Source organism: Aphelocoma coerulescens, chromosome 1, assembly GCF_041296385.1.
Source record: "Aphelocoma coerulescens isolate FSJ_1873_10779 chromosome 1, UR_Acoe_1.0, whole genome shotgun sequence".
NCBI lineage: Eukaryota > Metazoa > Chordata > Aves > Passeriformes > Corvidae > Aphelocoma > Aphelocoma coerulescens.
Window position 1 is genome coordinate 37,164,677 of NC_091013.1, and position 19,941 is coordinate 37,184,617.

At 37.3% G+C, this 19,941-nt stretch overlaps 1 long non-coding RNA gene across 5 annotated transcripts in view; it reads left to right on the forward strand.

Annotated features, from left to right (window-relative positions):
• LOC138106606 (uncharacterized) overlaps window positions 1-19,941 on the forward strand; it is an 88,417-nt gene that overhangs the window by 33,779 nt on the left and 34,697 nt on the right. For all 5 annotated transcript variants that reach the window (XR_011149041.1, XR_011149042.1, XR_011149040.1 and 2 more), the window contains one exon: window positions 11,459-11,666. This is a non-coding gene — a long non-coding RNA (uncharacterized lncRNA). The remainder of the gene's footprint in view (window positions 1-11,458; window positions 11,667-19,941) is intronic.

Consider the following 19,941-nt stretch of genomic DNA (forward strand, 5'->3'; position numbering starts at 1 on the left):
GGAACTTTATGCATAAGTGGGTACAAGTAAGGCCAAGCCAACATGTTTCAGCAACAAGGGCTACTAGCAGTGATGGGAGCTAGATGTTTATGTAATAATTTTCTCAGTCGTAAGAAGTGTTTTGGTCTTGGTTTTATCTTTGATGAATTACAGAAACACAGAAACAATAATTTCAGTGTAGTATCCTAATCTTCTCAATTTTACATTCAGATTTAGCTCCATGTTTGCCAACAGAAAATATTATTTTTGCTTATTCCCCTTTCCAGAAAAAAAATTTAACTTCATGCACAAAAAAACATTACAACTGAGAGATTCACACCACAAAACAGATCTATTAGTTGTTTTTCATAGACAGAAGTGAAACTGGTTTGGTTTTATATCCAGAAGCTGGTGACACAATAAACCATGTACTCTTACTTCCCACACCCTTCAAAATAAATTGTTTAATGTAGTACTTTAGGCTTGCAAAAATTAGAAGCTTTATTTAAGATGCACAGTGCTAGATATCACAGATGTATGAAGATATATGATTTAAAAACTTTAAAAGAGTGCATCATATAATCAACCTGATTGAATTCTGTTCAAATGGGTTGAACCAATGCTCTTCAGGATATCTTTGAAGAGCTATATTATTGTGTAGGGAAAAGACACAACTGCAAGAATAATAATAAAAAAAATAGATTATAATATCTTTTGCACTGTAAATGAGTTTAGTTGCATATCTCCATTTGGCATTATTTGCCAATGAATAGGATTTAACTTAAAAAAAATCCAGAATTTTAATTTTGCAAGCAAAATCTATATATCAGTTCTACTTAAGATAATACAAAAAAAGAAAAAAGTAATAAACCTGTCCTGAATCCTGGTATTAACATATCTTTATATAATATCTTTAGAAAGGAAGAAAAAACTAGAACTTATGTTTGATTTAAGTTAGAATTTTTGTAATTCTTAGCACTCTTACTTGACTCTACAAAGCTCAAATCTAAAAAGCAGGCTAAGGAATGACTGATACACATCTCAGTCTCCTAGAGATATCAATAAATAACAGATGTAGCACAGCACAAAGTTTTTGGATTGTCATTACAATGTAGGATATCATTGAAACATATTTTTAATATCCTACCATGGAAATCTTTTTCCATCGCCTACTTAAGCCTGGAAATGCCAAAAATTGTGCCATTACTAATGTTTTATATTCAGCTCTAAATGTCCATGTTTGTCTGAGACAGTTCAGAGCATTCAGAGTCTTACAATAGCAGAGCACACTAATCGTTAAAATGCGATCTCACAGAGACCCAAAAAATTAATGTTCTCCCACTAAAAGCAGTCCAGTTTGGTGGATATTCTGATAGCATGTCTAAGAAGTTGAGGTCTTCAGAGAAGACAGCTAAATCTAGTTTCTTTTCAGTTACATCAGTAGAAAGAGGTAGTGCCCTCCTAAATACAATGGTAACAGAGCACTTGGACTGGACACTGCAAGCCATGAGTAAATATGTTCTGTTATTCTGACTTCATTTAAGGATTGACTCATTTTTCAGTCTATAAGTTGATATAATAAGAAGCTTTAATGGCTTAAATTCTCAAGTCTCAATCTGCTAATCTGTAGTTGAGCTGTTGTAAACACCACTTGGAAATTTGCTTTCTTAGAAATACAGCTGCAAACAGAGCTGGAAGACAACATATTATCTTTCTTAAATTTGTTTTCCATTAAAAATTACAGTACAAAAAGAATCACTTTTATTTTTTAAATAGATTTTTTTTTTTATTTCCTCCATATTGAAAGATCATTTTAATCATTGTTAAGGGGGTTTCCTGTGGCATATTTGCAGTGTTGATGCTTTTCATCCTGGCTTTATGTTGATTGTAGGCTGAGGTTATCTAAGACTTTGCTAAAAATAGAATTAAACTTCATTGCTGAATAATGAAAGCATTACTGGCAGATTATTAATAAAAACTCTGTAATGTTTACGGGCACCTAGAATATTGATAATTTTATATAGGAAGGTATCATGCATATTATATGAGAAGCAAGCAATCAAATATTTAAAGTGGATTGAATGATTCAGCATATTAATAATGGATTACATCACAAGGCCTCTCATCACAGGAGTTATTTCTGTGCAGGTCAATAGAAAACAGACATTATTGCCATGTAAGAACTGCTGTTTTTTTTCCTGGTCTGGACATTTGGAATTTAGCAGGAAAACATCTATTGACATCTGAGTTTCAGGACAAGGGTTACATTAGAATTTTTACTATGCTTTGAGGGAAAAAAAAGGCTTCATAAAACTAAATATGTTTGAGGAAATGTTGTGGTGGATCCCTTAAAGATGAAAAACTTCACTCTTACCAGATGCAAAGGTAACAGGAATCTCTCTGTGATACAGCTTTTATTTTATCTCATGATCAGGTTTATTTTTTTAAACAACCTGCTGAGTGAAACAGAAAGTTAAATAATTGCTTCACATTTAATCTTGTTTCAGAGAAAAGGAAATAATTCATCAACTAAAACAATCTTTTAATGGAGACCTTTGAGAAATCATTCAAACAACTCCATAATTTCCTAAGTTCTAAATACCAGAGAACATCTGGGTGTTCTCCTCAATTAAAAAGCAGGCAAGACCAAAAATATCATAGAGCTTCTTCATATTAGTTTCTTTTCAAAAGCAGAAAATAATTGTTTTCTCCAATTTCATGTCTCAGAAATATTGAAGTGTTTACTACAGTAAATTAAAATTTATCCCAAAATTATCCATACCAGAAATAAAATTGTATTCTCTTCTTTTTACTAATCCTTCCTTACACCGGCAAATTCCCCATACACAAGACACAAGATTATTTTGTAGATTATTAGGGCAGAAAGGTGAGGAAATTCTAGTGACAGTAAAAAAATTTAGTAGCATTTACTATGGAATATTCAAGTTTTCAGAACATTGTCAGTGTTACAGACAATACTTTCAGACTGACATCTTAAATGTAGAACAAACTCCCTCCATTATATCAGCAGCTTTCATTTGAAATATTATGCAGTCGCTCATATACACAGCAGGAAATAAGGAAGGGAACACAGGCTTTCAAAACCAAATATTGAAACTAAATGTCTGTAGACTTACAGCAGATAACAAACAAGCAAAAAATATTAATGACCTTTGCTATAATTTGCTAAACTACAACACAGCTGGAAACATTGAAGGAAGAACCCATAAACAAACCTTTCAGTAAATACAAATTCTGCTTAGCAGGGAAATAAGAAGTAATTCTCCAAAAACCCATTAAAACTCACAGTATGAAGTGGTATAAAGAATTAAAAGGGACAACATAATACAGTAGTCTAAAATCAGCGTGTTATATGGGAAATTAAGAGAGATTATTTTATCTGAATTTCTTTTCTAATGGGAAATTACCTTCCAAAAGTACTATCCCAAAAAATGAATGTACATAAATATTTTCATCTTAAGGTAAAAATCGTACCAAAATGCAAGTTTGTTGGGATATTTTTTGAACCCCCATCTAAATTTCACTGAATTTAATCAGATATTTGACATAATTGGACAAGTTTTTGGACAGTGTGCTCAAATTATGACACTGTCTTAAGAAAATTCCAGTTTGTTCTGGAAACTATTTGCAGGAAAGGACAAAAAAGTATGGAATTTAATCCAAAATTAGTGTTGAAATAAGGAAGCTTGTGACATCTACTTTTATTTTGAATAATTTAAAACTTTATTTTGGACTTAGGTTTTAAAATATTTTCCTGTGTAATTCTAAATCTTGCAATGTGTGTACTCATATATGTCTAGACAGAACTTCAGGGGAAAAGAATACAAGTACAACAGTAATCTGTTTCTGCGTTTTCTGTCTCTCAGTGGATTCATAATGTAACAAAAGTCTTTAAACTTAAATTGTGTTTCTGCAGCTCACCATATGCAGAATACATCTGTGTCCCACCACAGAGACTAGCATAGAGCTAGTCAAGTTAGTTTACATAACAGAAGCATGATTAATTTGGGGGTTAATCTGCTGCCTTTATTTGTGAAGCAAGGTAACTCTGCAATGCTATCTGCCATGTCCTAGAGCCTTTGGTTATCACTTTCAGGGCCCACTACTTAGGCTAGACCTGGGCTTCTGCCTAGAGAAGGAAGAAAATGCAGCCTGCAAAATACATTGCAACGTTTGAAATTAAGGTGGTTCTTCCAGATTTATTCCCAAGACTTCTTGAGCAGAGCTGTATTTCCTTGCAACACAAGCACAGCAAATTCAGTGCCAGGATACACCAGACTAGCTGCTCAGCATACCTTGCTGTCAGTATGTACATTCACAATAGCTATTAGTCCAGGATACTTGGACATTCAGAAGCTTACTGTTACTAACCTGAAAACATATCCAGATATCCTGCAGAAATGCCTAAAAGTATTTTTTATCACTTGAGTATTAGGCAGCACATTCACTCACCAGCTGAGCTGGTGATAAATAATACTTTAAATATGAAACACTGAAAATACAAGATTAAAATAACGAAAGCTGCAAAAGAACTGGTATATAATAACCAGGGATTTTTCTTATTTCTGCCACTGATTTTATGCTGAGCAGAAAGAGAAAGAAGAGTTTTCCTAAAATTCTCCCTAAAGCAAGAAATGGTAGATGGATGGATAAATGAAATAAAATTTCCCCTTCTGTACCCAGCAACCCTGTTGAGCTGTGGCACTAAAAAAATGATTGCTTGCAAAAAAAAGCCTCCTCACAAGCATGAGTTTTTCTTGTCAAATGGGAGAATAATTCAAAGGCACATTTGAAAGAGATAGAGGAGGAATATAAATGCTAGATTGAATAAAGGGTTTAGACACTGAAAGATAATGCAGGGCAATGTCTGACTTTTAGTCACTGTCATAGGACAACATGAGTTACAAGCTTCCTACTCAGGATCTAAGAAAAGTCACAATGCCAGACCTTCAAAAACAAGCCTAAATATACTTGTTCTCTTTGGTCATAGGTTCCTGTCAGGACATAAATACCAGCCCACTGCTATTTACTTCAGACAGGTGACTGCTTGTGAGTAACCTTCTTCCACATAGTAGCTATAGTTTTGTATAAAGATTGTGACGAGTTCATCCTTCAAAACAGCATTGCAGGACAATGAATCTTTAAAATGAGTAATAAATACAATGTTGGATGTAGGTTGAAAATCATAGCACACACATATGTATAATGAAAATGCATTCTGAAATAGCAAAATAAAATGTATTTAGGGAAATAGGATGTTTTATACATAACTTCATATCAAACTTCAAAATAAAAACACCTCTCAAGTTAGAAGAGGAACAGAAGACTTAATCATACCCATGTGGATATTTGAGGGAGAAATTATGAAGATTCAAACACTTTCCCTCCAGGGAAACTTTGGAAGCAGAAGCTGCTGGTTGCTGGGTGATACAGTAGTTGTGAAATAGTCTCACCATCTCTCTTTATTTAGCAATACAGTAAGATCAAAACAAACAGCAAGCTTCTTTCAGCTCTTGCCCTCCACAGAAAATTCCAGGTACCAGATTGCTGTAACCACTAGACTCTGCCTAGCAGGATGCTGCTCCCGGAGAGCTCAGCAAGGCTTTCCTAGGGCCAAGTGACTAGTTGTATTCTGGAGTCCATTTCGGACAGCCCCTCAATCTGGCTCCAGCAGCCAGCAGCGTTACAATGCAGTGGATGGTAAAGAAGGTAGAGAAGGGTCTCTCATGAGGGTTTGAGATGGCTTTAATCACATCTCGTCCCTGCCTTCAGAGGTAGAGAGACAATGGGGTCAGGGTGCGGGTGGTTTTGTCAGGGGCCCAAGGGAGGTTCGTGGGCGGGGTTGGGGTACAGGAGCAAATAGGGAGAAACTGAGGGAGTGGCCAAGGCTAGGGCAGGCAACAGGGGGAGCATGTGAAATAGGAAAAGCCATGGATTAACAGATCGCACAGCAGATCATGGTCAGATATACTCGTCTGCCACCCTGAATTCTGGAAGAATTTCTGACTACAGCAGAGTTAAACAAACTGCACACTACTAAAATGCCCAAGAACACTTGCCCTCTTTAACCACTTGGTCCCTTTTGCTAGTGGAAGGATTAAATTTAGCACACCAGTGTACTTTACATTTCTGATCAGATAGTCCGCGGTATACATTGTTTCTATGTTCTTCACATTGCCCTTCTGAGCCATCTACAAAACAAAGTTTTGTGCCGCTGTGACTTCAGAATGAGCGTGGTACCCGCCAGACAGAGGAGCCCACAGCATCCCTGAAGTTTATGCATAATCTGGACAGACCATTAGCATAAATAGGCAGAGGAGAGTCAAAATCAAAAGGAATAATTGTCTTATGGCAGCTGAAGAGCTGGCGTTACACTCAGATTTCGAAAAATTCATATTAGTCCTCTTGGTAAAAGTCAGAATTGACCACTGAAGAAATTTTTAGGTTCTCTTGGTATGATTAACAAATATGAAAGCATGTTTGCTCACCACACTACCTGTGTCACTGCAATAGTTTTGGCCTCAGACAAACCTGGGCAGTAAGACCAGAGATAAACCTTGATCTCCTCCTTTCAGAGGGTCTCAGTGGAAACAGTCTGTCACTCGCTAGAACCGTATGGGAATAAGACAGCACAAATCTTAGCCATACAGTACTGAAGGCTTTCTCTCAAGCTTATGTTTTGCAGTATATTCTGCTCCTGTTTACCATCTTTCAATCAATTTCTGTTCCAAGTAAGTTTGCATTATTGCTGGCTGAATTATGAAAGATAAATTAAGAATACTTGATTCAAATCAGTGAATCATTCTACATGGACAAGTTGTTTCCATATTCTGTGAACAGTGTGGATAGAATAAAATTAATTTAATTCCTTTGAGAGACATCAGGATTGAGAAACAATTTAGTAAAAATTCAGGCAAAATACGTTTTGTAAATATGCTGTTATAAAATGTATTTAACTCTGTAATAGAATCCATATATGTCTCATTCTGTGAGGCTCATCTGCTTCTTCTCCTCTCAATCTGTCAAACTATTTCCATTAGCTCTGCAAAAGACTTCTTTCCTTATTTCATATCAATTTGTTATTTGTCCATCATGATTGATTCTTCCTCTTAATATTAATTCCATTATTTTATAGTAATAAATTCCTTCCTCCTTCCTTTCCTCAGATACTGGAATAAAAGTAAAGGACAGTTTTACTCTTTAGAATTTGGTGTTGTATTCCTGGTATTTCTTTAACTTCATCTTTTTTCCTCCGGTAGAGAAATTTTACCTTGAAAGGTTATCCTCCTGTTACGCCAAAAAAAATCCCAAACCAGGAAAACCAAACAAAGGACAAACAAAAATCCTGAAAAATACCATACTCAATTTTTTTCCCATCTCACTTTACCTCCTTATGTTTTAATTCCACTGAAATTGCTATCCAGACATAGTCTTTCTACATCAGTTCTTGTAGCCAACCTTTCCTATGCTGTCTTCCAATAGCTACAGGTAACTTACCTACTATTTATTAAGTACCACTCAGTCCACTCAGTTCTTTTGCACTTATCTAAGTCAAAATGTGTGTGTATATGATTATGTATATGATTTTTTTAAAAGTTTCTTAGTGCTGAGAAAAACATAATTTTCATTATGTCTATTTTTTAAAAAAATAGAATGTAGTGAAGAAAATATTTAGGTTGATTAAGGCTGCTATATGTATCTAATCCTATCCACAGAATTATGACAGAATTTTTATTATAATTGTCTACTGGTGTAAATATTTCTCACAGTTTTCCTCTTTTCTGTCCCCCTACAGAGACTTTTAACCTTTTTCAATTATCCATCTTAGTTTTTCATGTTATTAGGGTTTTCCTAAATTTCCTATTGCAGTCACTTCCCAATGTAACCCTAAAGGCAATCAAAATTTAAAAGAAATTCCTTTTTTTTATCTTGAAAAACAGATATTATGCAGAGTTCTTGTTACTTGTTTAGTTTTAGTGTTAAGAAAAGTAAGAGAACAATTTGCTTTAAATTGTTTTGTTATTTAATAAGAAAATGAAGAGGAAAATTTGCTCAAGCCAAGTAAGAATTTAAATTATGTAAAAAAATATAAAGCTGGTTTCCTAGAAAAATTCTAAAATTTTATCTTTCTTATAAGTCCTCCTCATGAAAATAAATTGAAAAAGTAACAGATGACTCTTACAGAGAAGCAGTAACAAAAATAACATCCCCACCTCCTGACATTCAAAATAGCCTATCAAATAATTGTTTACCCAGAATTCAGATCATGTAGATGGCAAAGGAGATGAAACAGTACTTGGCTATATATGCAAATGTTAATTCCTCAAAGAAATATAACCACTCTTCTATGTTTATGAGGAGAATTAGTTTTATTTTTCTGGGGTTTCTTTATAAGTTTTTGAACCTGCACATCTGAAATAGTATTACTTTCTAGAAGTGTATCTAGGCTAAACTCGACTCATTCCTTGGTCAAATGAGGGGAAAGCCTGAGTATTACATTCTGTATATTGTGATATCCCAATTTAATGCAGTAGTTGAGAAGAGTTACAGAGTCTGAGTCAAAGGCTTTACAAGCTAATAAGAATTAATGAAAGAAGAAAAATTAAAAAGGCAGCTCATGAAGAACTTTGACTCAAGTAGTATGTATTTTTCCTCTGTGGATAACAAAGAAAAAAAGAAAGTAATTTTAGCAGTACTACCACTGCTAATGGTAATGCATACACCCCTGTGGGATTCAACAGAACTGTACTCACATCAGCTAATCAGAACTTAATTTTTTCTACTGCCACATGCTTTGTACTTTAGAGTAGACCTGTTTGATCTGTGAATTTCTTGTTCTGAAGCTGAAGTATTTAGCTTCAAAAAGGAATTTTTAGAGAGGGACCGGGGGCATGACTTGTTCCTTTCAGCCCCTCTATTTGCCATCATGTGGATAAATATTATAGACCTAGAAAGAAATGAATGGTCAGCAAAGGTTGTCAAAGACACGGTGAAGAGGTTGGGTTTTTTCTGGTTTTGTTTTTTTTTTAAGAAGGGATTTTTGGGGGGATTTTCTTACTTATTTTTTTATCTATTTATTTAATTTTAATATATGCATTTTTGTTTCCAATCCTGAGAGAAAACAATCTGACTTCAATGGAATTTATATACACTGATGTATATGCAAGTATATATCTCTATAGTACTCTCTTTTACAGGATGTAATTTGCAGTGGATACACAATATTTTATTTTTAAAGGTGCTTTTCAGTGTATCCCTTTGACTCTGTTGTCCAATGTGGTGCTGGTTTGGGCTGGGGTAAAGCTAATTTTCTTCACAGTGTCTGGTGTGGGGATGTGTTTTGGATTTGTGCTGAACACAGGGTTGATAATAAAGAGATGTTTTTGTTATTGCTGAGCAGGGCTTCCACAGAGCCAAGGCCTTCTTTCTGCCTTTCCTACTGCCACACTGGTGAGAAAGTTTGGGGTACATGGGAAGTTGGGAGGAGAGACAGCCAGGACAGGTGACCCCAACTGACCAAAGGGGTGTTCCAGACCATATGGCATCATGCTCAGTATATAAAGTGTGGGGAAGAAAGAGGAAGGGGGCATGTTTGGAGTGATGGTGTTTGTCTTCCCAAGTCACTGTTACATGTGATGGGGACCTTCTCTCCTAGAGATGGCTGAACTCCTGCATGCCCATGGGAAACAGCAATTAATTTCTTGTTTTGTTTTGCATTCTTATGCAGTTTTTGCTTTCCCCATTAAACTGTTTCTGTCTCAACCCAAGGGTTTTCCATCTTTTACTCTTCTGATTGTCTCCCCAGTCCTGCTGATGGGAGGGCAAGCAGCTTTGTGGGGCTTGGTTGCTGGCTGGGGCTAAACCACAACTTATGCCTTCTGGGAAAAAATGATCTGTAGAGGCTAAACCAAATGGACTGACTGATTTTAATGTACCTACCTACAGGCACGTGGTGCAGATAAGTAATGGTGATATGGGCAGACAGTATCCATTACAGAGAAGTGAAGGTTTGTCACATAGGGCCATTAAAGGGAGATGAAAAGGGCATTAAAACTAGGCTTCTGCCTAGGAATGTGACTTTGAAATGCAGAACACCCACATTTTATTTCTTTGTCCCCCATGATAACCTGCTCCAGATGCCATGCAGCAAGTGTCTGGAAGTGGCTGTCATTCACAAGAATTGCTGCAGTTATTTGCTTCAGCTCAGGAGATTAACATCTTCCTCTACTACAAACCTCTTTTGGAAGCCTCTTAATAGAAATAAGGGTGGCAAAGGCTAATCCTAAAAATAGGTTTAAGCTCATCTCACTTTACCTGTTTGTGGTATATCTCTATGTCTTCCATATGGAGGATATTCTGGTTATCTGAACCTGTCTCCATGAAAAGAGAGAAAGATATAATTAAAATTGTTTTCTGTAAATCCCTTTGAGCTCCTGGACTAAATTATACTGAAATGTAAGAATGGAGAATACCTGAACCACTAGAAAAAGCAAAAGTTGATTAAAAACAACAAAAAAAGAGGTTAAAAATATTAACTATGCCAAACTTTCAGTGGGATCTGCCAGGAATCAGAAAGTATTTGCACAAGTGCAAACACTTACAAGTCTGTTGGGCAATATGGGGATAAGAAATACTCTGTTACAGAGGTCACTGAGCAGGCATCACCTTTATTAGACGAGCAGCTCTGGCTGGAGATTTTCAGCCAGAGTTCTTTGTATGATCTTTTGAGCATGAACTCTCCTGTGCAGGTAAGAGTGCTATTTTCCAGCAAGTGCTCACTTAAGAGCTGTTCTCATTTGTGTGAAGAACTGAGAAATTTTGAATATTTTTATGCCTGAGCCTGTGGCCTGTGCCTTTCTCCTTAGAACACTTCTGTTCACACTGATATTTCACCTTGCTTTAGAGGACAAAAAAAGGAGATTTACTGGAAAATTTCCCTGGAAAGGTCTGGCAAAACATAAGTAGAGATTTATTTTTCTTAAATTCTTATTATAAAAGAAGGAAAAAGGACTTTGGTGGAAATTGTTGCATCAACTTTTATTGTCTCCTTATTTCTTATAGGTATGCTCTCCTTCAGGCTTCTGCAAATTTTGAGTGACCAAAAAATTGTTACATTTAGTATTTAATAACATTTGCTCTAAAATTAAAAAAAAAAAAGAAGATTAGGAGAAAACATCTAATCAAGGTCTTCAACTACCTAATTAGTGGTCATAGAGGAGTCAAGGCCAGACTCTTCTCAGAAGTGCACCCTGGAAGGAGGAAAGGCACAGGACACAAGCTGCAGCAAAGGGATTTCCTTTTAGATATATGGAAAAAACTCCACAGTGCCTCTGGTCAAGCGATGGAATGAGTTGAATGCAGCTTGCTGAGAGAGGCTGTCTGTTTGAGGAAATTGAATATTTTCCCAGACAAGACCCTGAGTAAAATCACTAAACTCTAAAATATGCCTTCCTTTCAGCCAGCACTACACCAGGTGATGTCCAGAGGGCCCTAGAAACTTAGATGGTTCTCTAATTCTGGAACTAACAAATTGCATCTATGAAGAGAACTGCTGAACTTCTCAATAAGAATAACTGATACACAAACATGATTCAATATTTCCTATTATAAAATTGCAAAAGGAGATGAAAAGAACATACAGAGAATGCGAACATGAAAAACCTAAGGTAAGGTCTGTTATACTGGAAATAAAAACAATCTACACTGTTTCAAGTTTAATTTCATCCTTTATTTTCTTTTTACTCTCAGTCTCCTTGGGTAATAGTATGCTGTAATTATTTTCACCAGTTTATCTGTCCCAGTTGTTTAGTTTCTGTTGGAATGTACTTTTAAACCTTCATAAGAAATTTGCCCATAAAAAAATCTTCCTTGGGAGATTGATTATTGCAGTAGGCTGTACACATAACCTGCCTGCATTGACTGAACTTCCTATGTTCTTATATATTTTCTAAAACCAACATTGTGTTTAAGATTTAATTTTTTTTGCCTCCCTGCTCCTTTGCGGAAGGGTGTTGGTCTAGAAAATGGCCATTACAGTGTAGTAGTATCAGATGTTTTCTGCAGACTGCTGCCTCCATCAGACATGTGTTTTAAATAAAAGTTACCATAGATCCCACACCATACCTATTTTCTTTTACTTAATTCTGTTGTAATAGTTATTCTATCCAAATTTTATCTCCCAGCAATAAATGTAAAACTTAATTTAAGCTATACCAATTAGATCTGGGTTTGTGATTTTATCTCCTAGTTATACATTTAATAGTTGATTTAAGCTTCACAAATTGCTTTAGATCCTGGAGAAGGAGGGGGTGTGATCCTGATAAATCATACCAAGTTTCAGATGAAGTGCAAATGTGCTTAGTTAGGAGCTGCTGTTACTCAGGTTCCCTATGGTTTTCTTTACACTAGTAATTGAGCAAATTATGGGTCCATTCCCATAAACTCTCAGCAGATGGAACTTCTGTTTCCAATAGAAGCTCCAATTGCAAGGGGCTTGCTCCTAATCCTGGGGCCAGCTGAAACTGAGGGATTGGAAGGGGGGGAGGAGAGGCAGCACACCACAGCTCTGTCCCAGGAGCAGACTGAAGAAAATGACCAATCTTTCACAGCTTTTTTTTGTTGCCCCTTTTCTCCTTGCCTTGTCAAGGAAGCAGAAGAGAGTAGATATTTTTGCTTCTCCTTACTCTCCTCATTGTGCTGTTTGTTTTGCTCCCCCAGCTAATACATGAATGACCTAGACTTGATCTTACCTCCACTGGCTTCCGTGTCACAGGATTAGTGGCATTCCCACTTTTGACCAAAACCACAACAGGGAAATTCCATAGGTTTGAAGGAAAGCACCTCTTAACAGGACTGAGTGCCATGCTGAAACAGCTTGGAATAAATCTACTTTGGAAATGAATGTCTAGCAGGCAGGAGAAGCAGGAGAGTATGTCAGGTTGTCTGCATAATTTGCTCTGTTCATGCCACCTTATCATCTGCTGACAAACCTATTCCTCACACCAAGGAATCATTTCAGCTCAAGTTCATCAGATACATTTCAGGACTATCTGATAGCTTATCCCTTCCTTCACGTGCATTTTGGTAGCAACATATCATTCCACAAATGAGTAAACTTGAGCACACATAGTACAGAGGATTCCAGCCATTCCCAGCCATATCAGTTTGGGATTGTTGTTATACGGAGGGAGTTCTAATAATGCAATTCTAACTGGGACGTGAAAGTGCATGCAGAAAATGAACTTGTAACCCTGCTACAAAAACTGGATTAAACAGTTCTAAGATGTTGGTCATATTAGGTTGTTATGTCAAATAATTTCATAGTGCAGAGTGAGAGGAAGAGTTGCGTTCTGAGAATGCAGCAACTCACAGGTACCAGTCGTCTACTAAGAGGGCAGGTGTAGGGAAAAGAAAGACTTCTTGCTGGAAGGATTTTAAAATGGAATTCAACAAACCTCACCTCAAGGAAAACTCTGCTGAGAAAGCTTTCCCAGAATTGGTTCTGAAATGTCTAAGGACTTCTCTAAGGAGGTAATAGGAAAAGACCCTGGAGAACTAGCTGACAAACACAAGTTTCTATTTAAAAAGAAATGACGTTTGGAAAGAAAGTCTCATAAAAAACCAAGATATAGATACTGAGCCAATTCAGAAAAAAAAGATTTATAAGAGTATAAAAATTACCAGACATTCTCTCTGCTCAGTTTTTATCTCAAACTGAAAATCAAACAACTTAATATCCCCCACCAAATAAAACTGAAAAAGAAGATTCTACAGCCAAATGCCATCAAGAAAACTGCAAGCTGCATTATTACTCATAAACTTTAACCTACATGCTCATTTGTGGGTACTTATGGCATGTCCCTATTTTTGTATTTCTCCCTTGAAGTCATGCTAGTTAACATGGTCTCAATTTATGTAAAGCAACCCATAGAGCATAGTCCTTTTACACTGATCTTCAAGTTTAACAATACTGTGCAAGGTAGAGATGTCCATTCTCATGTGCTGCCGATGTCTACAAATGTTGGCAACCACTATTTCATTTTAGACTGATAGTTAATTGCGTCCTCGTGCAACTTGCAGATGTCACTGAATTTTCTTTAGTGAAATTTATATTTAGTAATATAGTTTCATTGAATGACATGCTAACCAATATCTTTAAAATAATACAGGGTTTTCACAACCTGTTAATTATATATTTCAAGGAATAGTATGGTTGGATATAAACCTCTTCAGCACACACTAGCATTTGCTTTCCCCTTTTTCCTACACTGAATCCATGGTACTTAGGAGCATTGCATATGTTATCATCTTTATCACCCCTTACAGAGTTACTGTTCCTCTGGACTTCCTTTTTTTCTCCCAGGCTGTATGACATTGCAGAAATGACCTGCTCTGCTGTTACTCAGAAACTTCTTGCAAGTTCTAGTGCCAAATATGTGAACAAAAATGACAGTGTGAGCAGAGATCTGCAGAGCATGGTATACATTCAGATCATGCAGTTAATTCTAAAACTATTTATCCTTTCTCTCTATAGTATGCATATGACTGCAGATAAATAGACCAGAATTTGCAAGAGTGGTTATGCTAATGTGTTTATTTTGCTTTGAAAACATTTCCTCTCAACATTTCTGGCAAAATGGAGAAGACAGTGGGAGAAGAATCAGTTTTGTCTATTTTGAGATGTGAAGTTTTGTCTCACGTCATAAATAAATGCTGAAACAGATGGCTAATTTGTCACAGGGGTGTACATATTTTTGTACAGACACGCACACACCCCCCTCAAGTACACAAGATTACTAACAAAGTATTTATAATTTTAAATATTAAACCTGTGAATTCCAAGGAAGCTTAGACTTATTTCAGTAACCAAACCCCCTCAGCTCCCTTTTATCTTGGAAAAGCATGAGATGAAAACACAGGACAGAGATATGTTGGACAAAAATGTACTGGGGCACATCAGCAGTGAAGAGTTACATCTTGTAGTTGCTTTTGTGAAGAGTGTACCCAATAATTTTTTAAATAAAAAATCTTTTCCTGTTTCATTAAATTATACAAAAACAAGGTCTGTTCTTGAGTCGCTGAAAACAATAGAATTTTCTCATTACTATTGCAAAAATCAATATCAAGCCAAAGGGAATATTCATCCGGATATTTACTGATCTGAACCCAGTAGAAACTTATAATGTGCAAAATATCACATTATCCTATTTCGGGAACTGTGCTTACATACAGTAATAGCATCCCTGAAATAGGTGGAAACTGGCCAGAAAAAATTACTTCAGAAAGTTAATTTCCTATATTTTGCTTGGAATACTGAAGACTTAGGAATCCAGCACCAAGCAGATTCTTATTTTGGCTGCTGTTCTATAAATAGAAACAGAAAATGAAAATTCAATTCACTGGTTTACTTGGGTATTTCTTTCTGTGTGATGCTGAACAACCTGAAGAATGGACAGGCCGTGGAAGAGATTAGATACATGACCAACAAATCTTGCAGAAGCAGCCAAGGGAACTAAGCAAATGAGGCAGAGATGAGAAAGGCCAAGGAAGCTAAAAGGTTATATTGGGATATCAGGGTGACTTAATGAGAGCATCTTTAATAAAAGCAAAATAACTGAAAGTTATTTTCAGAATGTGAAAATGTTATATACAGCTATTAGGTAAAAAAAAGCATGAAAATTTTTCAGTGCATTTAATTAGTTCACTTAAGAAACTATTTAAGAAGTTCAATTATTTTGCTTAATAAAATGGTCCACAACAGCCTAAACCAAAGCAGGAAATACAGGGTCCCTTATTTTTGAATTGCTGAAAAAATTTACTTGTGGAAATTTATAATCTATAACAACTCATGATTTATGAGATAATTTATAAAATCCCATATTTCAGTGCAATATAGTATCCTTTACTAGATGATAGTGAATTAAATAAGGAAGTAAATACAGTGTATTTATGCATTGCAAATTTTGGGAGAGGAGATAAAGGTAAAAGATGGGAAGAAGGAACTCATGAGATTTTAGGGAGGTTTTTTTTTTTCACTCATTCTTGCATCTTTATATATGGCAAAATAAAAGAGCCCCAAAGTTTTTGTTGTAAACTGTGATGCAATATGACACTTGTTTTGTGCTCTGTCATACTATGTTGAGCTTTCTCTCAAAACTTCTTGTAAAGAAGCAAGAGCTTGATATCATAACAATAATGTATATCCTCACAAGGGAGTGGAAATAAGAAAAAATATCTTGTTTTGGCTCTAAGAAGAAGACAGTAATTTCCAATAAATACTGAAGTTCCTGACAATATCTATTTTTATCCTAAGGTTTCTTTTCTTTCCATTAATTAATTTTCATTTACATGCTGTATCAAGGAATTTTGGAAATGCCTCTGTTCAACAGCCTGTTTCAGAAAATTGGCACCCCATCTGAGCTGCCAGCAGCCATTGCTTTTATAAATATTTGCATGAATAATAGGAATAAAATTATTACTTATCTAGTTGTCCATTTTATAAATCTATCCAGATGATAATTCAGTTTTGGGGCCCTTTTTATTTTTTAAATATTCCTAAATTCCAGAGGAAAACAAAACTAAAAGGTATTTTGCTGAATTCTTGAGCATAAATTTTTATCATTGTGTTCCTTTCAGGAACATAATTTTTTAAAAGACAGAACATTTATGTGCCTGTGTACAGGCACGGAATACAGATGATCAAAGAGCCCCACATTTACTGGGTTTTTTTCACTTGGAATGCAACAAAACAAAGTCTTCAAGAAAGACTCATCTTGAGGTAACTTAATTCTCAGACTTGACCCTGCATGACTGTAAAGGGTTGAAGAGTCCAGATGTAGATGTCTAACTTTTAGCAGAGGGGTGTTCTAATTTTCTCTTTTTTTTTTTTTTTTTTTTTTTTGTTCTCTTCTGAATGCAGATGTGTGAGAGATGTTTCTATTTTTCTATTTGTGCATTCTTAGTAAAAGTTTTTATACAGTTAGTTTCAGAGCCTGGGAGATATGTAGTGAATCTTGGAGAGCCCAGCACTCTGGTTCTTTGTACATTCAGGGATGTGAAAGATGGAATTTACGACTAAAAGTATTTTCATAAAGCAGCCATATTCAACTTTAACCCCGTAACTATTTGTGTACAATGTAAAAAAAAAGAGAATATATACCAATACTTTGTCAGATAAACTAAATCAAGTTAGATTTCTGACCACTTTTATTGACAACGACCATTTCTGAGTATCTTCAGAACTCAGAGAAATATGCATGTTTTTCAGCTGTGGGAGGAGAATAGACAGAAAATATGAATGTATTCCAAATTCACAAATTCATGCGAGGTTCATCTCCACTTAAAATTTTAAAGGCTTTAATTTGTAAAGAAAGCATCTATAACACCCTTTAGCACCTCTCACTTGGTGATCCATGATCAAAATTAGAAATAGATTAGCAAGGTAGAAATCATTCCAGACAAACATGAATACTTTGTTTTGATAAAACAATGAAACCAGTTGATGAGGGGAATGAAGCAGATGTGATATATCTAGCTTTTATTAAAGCATTTGATATAGTGTCAAACGAAATCCTGCTCACAAAATTAATTCAAATTGGCATGGATATGAACACTGTCACACAGAATGAAAACTTGCTGAAGGACTGCAAACAGTGCACTGATAAATGGCAATATATTCAGCTGAATTTACAGCATGTAAATGAAATTCAGAGATAATACTAAATTCATTTGGGAGGTGTTATGAAAACCTCCAAGGAAAGAGATTAGTAATATGCATATAAAATATCAAAATGTTTCACAGTTCCATAAATGTTAAGATCAGCAGGAGTGATAATGATCATCTAGTCTGACCTCCTGCATAAAACAGACCACAGAATTTTAACAATTGATTTCTATATAACTCTGAGTAAGGCTCTGTATTTGAGAAATAAATCTATTCTCAATTTTAAAACTTTAAATTTTAGAGAATTTATCATGACTCTAGGTACACTGTTGCAATGGCTAATTATCTTTACCAGTACTAAAAGTAAGTGCACCTTATGTGAGGTTCAGAAGAGAGATGTTGCAACTGGATGCAGTTAAGAAAATACAATCTATAGCGAGGATATCAAATAGAAAAGAAGCCTTAAAAACACAATATGAAAAAGCCTTTGGGATACTGAATTGTAACTTCAATTAGCATTTGGACTTTCCAGTGGCCACAAGTGCATCATGACAAGCATTTTGAGCTGCAGAGATGAGTCATAGAGCAAATATATGATCTCATTTGTGATGTATAGTTTTGTGGCAGTCACTGAATGCAGATGTAGGTGTTTTGGAACCAGCTGCATCTGCATGGCAGTTTTAGATTACACAGGAATATACTTTGGAAGTAATATCTCTCTCATCCCCACTCTCTGATTTGCATAGCGGAGCAATATCAGAACACAAAAAGGGGTTCCTTTCACATAACTTTGGACAGGAAGATAGATACATGTTGGGGTCCCTCCCCTGCCATGGAGCCCTGAGGGAGGCACGGGGTTTCCCTGCCCCTGCTCAGCCTCGTTCCCCATTGGTTGGTTTGTGTTCCCCTGCGCGGGCAGGGACGGTCGGGTCCCGTGGTTGAGGAGTTCCTGAGAGAGCCCCGGCCATGCGGCTGGAGAAATAAACATCTCTGAAACATCTATCAAGAATCTGTCCATAGATATATTTCTTTTCCACGGGACTCCTGGTTTGATATATGCGAGTTACAGTAATCCCCGCTGTAACAACTGGTGGAAGAATGCGGGCAAGACACCGATCCCTGAGGAAATTCGTGAGTAAAAAACAACTCTAGGCCTCTCTCTTCTCATCTTGGTTTGGATATTCTCTCTGGACTATGGAAGAATCGTGGGAAATGGGGCTCTCTGAGCCACAGAAAAAAATGTATCTAGAAGTAAAAGGAATCCTTGAACAACAAATCAAAAAAGTAATGCAACCGGGAGATGTAGAACACTTCTTCATGTGGCTTTTCAAAAGGTTCCCCTATATTTCTCGAGACTTACTTTTTGATATCGAACCTCCTGAATCTTGTCAGGGGTGTTTCTGGAACGAGATCTGGGATAAGGTATGGGATCAAAGCGAAGATTTCCGTTCATACCTTATAATCAGGGATGCTCTTGAAGAGCATTTGTATGGTCCCATTACCCCTAAAGCAGAAGATCATACTTCTCCCGTGGCCGAGACCGCGCGGCCGCCATCCCGGGAGCACATGACTGCAGCTGTGCCGATGGAGGTGCCTGCGCTGGATGTGCCCGGCCCCCTCGGGAGCGCGCGCCTTATCGCGGACCCCATCCCTGTCTCGGGGTCCCCGGCCACCCGGCCGCGAGTGAGGGAGCGACGCCGCAGGCGCCGCGGGTGCCGTGGGCCACGAGCAGCCAGGAACCGGGGCTCGGCGTGGCAGGCCGCTCTGAGCGACTGGCTCGGAGAGCCCTATGCAGGGAGAAGCGGCGGTTTCCACAGCGACACGAGAAGCCGCGCAGCGCCGAGCCGGAACGGGGCCGCTCTCGAAGCAGCGTGGAGTTTGCGGAGCGGAACCACTCGCAGGGCACGGGGCCGGCGGCGATGGCAGCGCGGGGCCGCGCAGAGCCCAGACACGAGCCGGAGCGGGGCCGTGCAGAGCCCAGACAGGCGCCGGAGCGGGGCCGCGCAGAGCCCAGACACGCACCGGAGCGGGGCCGTGCAGAGAGCGCAGAGCGGCCGCGGCGCGGGGGCCTGACCGAGACGTCGGAGTCAGCGAGGCGGCGGCCACGCGGGACCGGCACCCACGACGAACATGCAAGCACGTGATGGGAGACGTTCTAGCAACGAAAGTCACAGGAACTGTGAAATGGTACAATGTAAAAAACAACTATGGATTTATAACACGAGATGATACAGGGGAAGACTTATTCATCCATAGAACTGCCATTAAAAGGAATAACC